The sequence below is a fragment of the Dermochelys coriacea genome, chromosome 5 (assembly GCF_009764565.3).
Source record: "Dermochelys coriacea isolate rDerCor1 chromosome 5, rDerCor1.pri.v4, whole genome shotgun sequence".
NCBI classification, from domain to species: Eukaryota; Metazoa; Chordata; order Testudines; family Dermochelyidae; genus Dermochelys; species Dermochelys coriacea.
The window spans coordinates 112,408,401-112,414,400 of NC_050072.1; the positions used below are offsets into that span (position 1 = coordinate 112,408,401).

The 6,000-nt window shown below is 44.5% G+C and overlaps 1 long non-coding RNA gene across 1 annotated transcript; it reads left to right on the plus strand.

The window, feature by feature from the left end:
* Positions 1–1,444: 1,444 nt before the first annotated feature.
* On the plus strand, positions 1,445–4,956 carry LOC119856191. Its single transcript, XR_005293199.2, has 3 exons — positions 1,445–2,396; positions 2,812–2,980; positions 3,904–4,956. It is a non-coding gene; the product is annotated as an uncharacterized LOC119856191 (long non-coding RNA).
* Positions 4,957–6,000: the final 1,044 nt, after the last annotated feature.

The window sequence follows — 6,000 nt, forward strand, 5'->3', positions numbered from 1 at the left end:
GCCCTAGCTAGAATTACACAGCAGAGTGTTGCTCAGCTACATAATCATATTTGCTACATGTCTTCATTCTGTTTTTAATCCTGGAGTATCTGGTTGAAAATTCATCCAAAGTTAATAATTGTCTCAACATCCCTCTAATTAATTTCTCAAATGATCTATATTTGAATCCAATGTGCTAACACATCAGCTAGTGAATGACAGCAAGCGAGAACAAAATGACATCAAGGGAGAATGAAATAATTCTACATTGTTTTTTACACTGTGGTAGCTGTACAGAGGGTGATGGGTGCCTTAGAAATACCTTAGAGAGACAGACAGACACAGAGTCTATTGAAAGTAAGAGTACCAGTGAATTTCAGTGTGAAAGTTACTCATGTATCTGACTAGTTTGTGAATAGGTGCAACTTGGAAAATAATTTGTGATTAATGGCACTTCAAGCTGTTAGTACTAGTTTGGAAAGGTGGGCCAAGCAGTTACTGCAGAAGCTAGGCTAGGGTGGAACGGCTAATAGTAGCTCGGCTAGCGGTACATGAATTTAGGGCAAGTCAATGAGAGTATTTTAATAATAGTTCCTGGCAGTGAGGAGGGGGGGCACAACCCTTGACTCATGCCACCCAAAGCAGCTCCCCTCCCCTTCAGAAAGCAGCCCCCCCCCTTTTGGAAAGCATTGGCTCCTCCTGCCTCTGCCTCTCCCTGCTCAGCACAGCTTGCAGGCTCAGCTACTGTGCAAGGAGGGGGCCTGTCTACATCACATGACCGAGCAAGCCGGGGGGGCATAGACCCTACCTTCTGCTCTCCCCCTCCCATACTTTGCTTTTGTAGAAACTTATATAAATGTTTCTAATTTTAATATTCTGTATCTTCCCCTGCTTATGTGGATCATTGGAGTGCTGGTGGGACTTTTCTTGGCTTTGGTCTTCTTTGGCTTTAGCCTCCAACTTTATGTTTTGCCTAGTTCTATTTTATTTTCAGCTTTGATTGCCAGCCTGTTATGGGAAATGTGTTCATTTGGGTGAAGAGGTTCAAATAGGAAAGACACTTTCAAAATCAGAGATGCTTCTGACATCCATTAGTGATTGATTAATCTATGGGTTACTTTTGCCTCAAGCTTTAACCTTTAGACTTTTAAATGACAAGTTCCCTGCTAGTCTTGTCCAAATGGCTGCAATTCTCTCTTGGGTGTGTTAAATCAGTATTTCCCAAGCTGGAGGATGCCAGATGAATAAAAGGGGGGTGGTGCTGGGGAGAGGCGAAGAAAACTGGGGCAGAAGACTGCAAGACACCATATACCATCCCACCCACCACAGTTCAAACCTGCTGCTGTGTGATTGGGTGAGGGAGTTGGAAGTCCTTTCCTCCCTGTTCCTATTTTGACCCCCAGTGTAGCTGGTGGTAGCAACAGCTGCCATATACAGGGCTGGAGGCCTAGAAAAGAACCTGCTGGCCCGCTCTTCTCCTTTCTGCTTCCACAGTATTCATAGAGCCATATAAGTGTAGGACTGACAGGGAGCTCAATAGATCATCTAGTCTAGGCCTCTGCACTCAAGGCAGGAGTGCACGAATCAAGGAAGGGTAAGAATATCTTTGGATACAGACTGGCTTAAACTAGTCAGGAAGGCTTTAACTTAGGTTAAGTGGGGACAAGAGACAAAAGCCCACAGGTAAATCAAAAAACATGGAGACCTGGGAGAATGGTTGGAATCTGGTGCTGAGAGAGGGGAGCATAGGCAATCATAGCAGAGGCAAGAGAGAACACAGAGGGGAAATCAAATCTGTATCTTAGATGTCTGTATACTAATGCAAGAAGAATGGGGAATAAACAAGAAGAACTAGAAATATTAGTGAATAAGCACTACTCTGACAGACAGTCAGATCATCCTGGGATGGCCAAAAGTAGTCTTTTGTTGAATGAGGACTAGGATGGAACTGGAGCAACCAGAGGCAAACTGGGAAGAGAAGAGTAAGGAAAATAAAAACCACATGGAAAAGACTAGTAAAAAGAAAAAGATGAGGGGACGAGGACAGAAAAGGAGAAATGAGAGAAATGGCATAGAAAGAAGCAGAGATGGCAGCCACTGTATCAGGACATGGTGAGAAGGGTGATGGGAAGATAGATTGACCAGTCCACCCCATGGGGAGTTGTGACAGGGTGTATTAGGTCCTTTGAACCCCTGCTGGAGGAATTATGGTCCTACCACACCTTACCCCAAAAAGGCAGGAGTAGAGTTGGTCCTCCAGCCTGCATAGAGAGGCTGCAGGGAGCAGCCAATCAGAGCCCAGTAGGCTCCTATAAAAAGTAAGGATGGTTGGCCACAGTACTTAAACAGAGCAGTTGCTGGCTGGAGTAAGGAGGGCATTCTTGGTCAGCTTCTTCAGCCCTAGCTTAAGGGTGAAGGTAAAACAGGGGGTGTGGGGAAGTGGCCCATGAAACAGTAGCTGCAGATTAAAAGAGATGCAGCGTGTAGCTGCTATTTATAGGGTCACTGGGTCAGGACCCAGAGTAGTGGGTGGGTCTAGGTCTACCCACCCACTGGCAGTGGCCAAAGCCCTGAAGAGGGGGGGAATCTAAACAGGCCCATGGAGCGGGCTGAAGACCCTAAATAGGGTCAGCATTTATGCACTTTAATACCACCCACAAGGAGACTGAACTGAGAGGGCTGAAGATGCTAAATGAGTGTATTGGGATAGGCCCCTGTTGGACTGACTGAGGACTGAGCCCAGGTACAGGGCTAGCAATAGAGACATAGCTAAGGGCACTCTGAGAGACACTGTACCATGGAAGGAATCTGTTTTGTTATACACTTACACAGTGTGTGCGCCTTGGCCGGAGGGCTGAGTCAGTGGAAACCTGCTTGAGAGCTTAACTGCCAACAGAGGACCCTGCGAGCAGAGCAGAGAGTGCAGGTGCAGACACACCCGACAGGAGGCACTCGCAGGAAACAAGTGGCCCCCCCTCACAGAGGCCCTTCCCAGGAAAAGGTTGGGAGCCATGCCCTTATAATATGCAATTAGTGACTATTTTAGCCATGGTTGTTGGGGTGTGAGCTGGCACCCTCCTTCCCATGTTTGCCCTTTTCCAGCTATATTGTATTTACTAAATACTACTCCTGCTTGGTATTTTGTTTTAAACTCTAAATAGTTCACACACATGCCCAATGGGCCAGATTGAGTGCATCTCAGTCTCATACATAACCAGTCACAAGTGATGTCCCTGACAGTGCACCTATCCCAAAGGGTTAGGGAGGAGATAGGGCTATGCCCCTGCTTTCCCTCCTACTGGCTCCTGATCAGACACACTGAGGGGAGCAAACTAAAAAATGCTGCAGCAGTCCCCCAGGGGCTAATTCTACAATTTATCTCCCCAAAGATGGGGGGTTGAGAATCTCTGCAGACCCAAGGTAGTTTGTTACCAATGTTTTGGGCCCTATGCTGAAGCTACTGAGTCAGTGGTTAATGCAAATTAAAATAGGGAGGGAAGCTCTCTCAGCAGGAGCCACGAACGAATGGGTGCTGTTGGGGAGTCCTGCTATCCCAAGGCAGGGAGAAGAGGGAGTGCACTCTTTGTTTTAAGCAGAAATTGTGTTTTGGGATGAGACTGGGGGAGCTCCACTTTACTTTAACCCTGCACTGAGTAGCACATTCTTATCCCAGGAGTCCCCTTTGAAGTCAGTGGGACCACTGGAGTATGTAAGTGCCACTCCTTGTGAGTAAGGCTGGCAGAGTCCTTTGTGACAAATACAGTGAAATGCATACGGCATTGACTTTAAAGGACTTGCATCTGGCATGAATTAATCCTGGAGTATATACGTCACACAATGGAAACTTGATTGCCCTCTAGTGGCAAAACTAATGTCTACATAAAAATGTTCTTTGTTTTAACTGATAGTTTTCTCATGCTGCAGAATGAAGACTGAAGTTTCTGTCCTAGTTACAAAGCTTTAACCACATTGGGTCATATTCTCAACCTGGTGGAAATCGACATAGCACCATCAGGGTCTATTGAGGCATGCCACTTGACACAAGCTAAGGAGCTGGCCCACAGGTTTTAATGCACAGAAAATCTTTTCCTTACTGGTTTGAGTCAGCTATTAGCTTAACTCTTTCTCCATCCAATATTGACTGATTGATTGAATTTATTTTTTAATTCTGTATAACAAACTATTGGTGTTGACTGAGTATATTGTTTTGTTGATTTGATAAATCCATGTATAATTCTGATTTCAGTTCTACAACAGGACACAACTGAATGCCATTTTATTAAACTCTCTTTTTCAAGTTCACAGTATGCACCATGTAATTTAAAGCAAAATGTGAAGATTAGCCCAAAAGGAATGTAAATTGTTTGTGTATAAATTACCTCTTGTACGTTTAATGCTTCCTTTATTTTATGATTGAACTTTTCAGTGCTCAAAAATCCTGTTAACTAACACACTGGCTGTTCATGCATGAACTTCCTATAATCAGGACTGTTGGACTTGCTTTACCAGGACAGAAGAATGATCCATACAGTCTGGTAACCTGTCTGAGAATAGCCTACATAGGATACTTCAGAGGAAAGCCCAGATACCCATAATACTCAATCAAACATTTATTCAGACCTTTTCTTCTATAGAACTGAAAGTGGTTTACAAAGGTGGCTAAGTATCTTTGGCCAAAATTTTCAAATTTGGGTAGGTAAAATTGGGCTCCTAATGCCCTAATTAGATTGTGAAATAAAAATTCTCAGCAGTCCTAAGCAACCTGAGCTCTTTTACTGATCAATGGCATCCCCATGCTGTAAAATTAGCGGTTAAAGTACATCAACATACAAGGAGAACTTAAATTTATAGTGGCTGTCAGAGGTCTTGAAATCATATGGGAATGAGGTGTCATTTTTACCTTCTGACAGCAGCCTGCAGCAAGGGGAACAATCTGGGGGACTAATTATGGCTTTATACAACACCAATCACTGTACTCTGAGGGCCAGGTTTTAAAATATGTTTAGGCACCTAAAAGGTGAAGACAGGCACCTAGTGGGATTTAAATGGGAACTAGGCACCTAGGGGACAGATCATCTGGGAGGAGAAGGTGGATAAAGGACTCCCATCTAGGACACCTCATCAGATCCCTCTGCTGCTCCATTGGCTGATGGGGAAAGGTTCAAGACCCAGAAACTCCCCAAACCAGGCTCCATCTTTTTCTACTACATTCTTTTCAGATGCCCCTGCCTCACCAGCTAAAGACCAAGGGGATGCCTAGGAGGGAAGCTCTTACTTGTCTTATCTCATTTTAACAATGGGACCAGAGCTGTGCTTCTCTTGTACTTTCTTTTGTCTTAACCCCTAAACAGAGTGAAATCAGAATCAGGCACTCTGTTTATCTCAGCACTTCCACAGTAGAGTAAAACACAAGCTGTAATACAACCCCTCTGCCCTTTTCTCAGCACCTAAAGGAAGGATAGTCTTGTGGTTGCAAGTGCCATTCTAGTGCCTCATTCCAGTGCATACAAACAGCTAGTGACTGGGATGTTTCCTGGGTTATGTTTGGAAATAATGCAAACTTGAACTATTGAGTGAAACTATCTGGGTGAGAATGATTGACTTGGACTGCAGCATATCACTCTTCTTTCTTCTGTTACAACGAGGCCTGAATTAAATGAGTCTGTAAGTGCAGCATATTCACATATCAGGGTGACCTTCTGGCCTTCTATTGAGTTCAGCTTCTGAGTGATGAGCACTGGGAAAGTAAAGATGATGACAAGAAGGCTCATCAGCTCACTTAATCTGCAGATTGTATTCAGACCCAGGGCCCACGGAGAACAAGTAATGGACTCTGAGGAAATAGGAGGGAGTCTGACTGTGCCTGACAGCATTTTAACACCCTCTTGTTTGTCTGAGGTGTCTAGGACACAAGAGGAGAAGTGATAAAGGTAGGACCAGACACCTCCCTGTAAGAGGTAATATTGATGGTAACCTGATGAGATTGCAGAAAGGCTGAGAAGAGTTTGGATCCTGGGAATA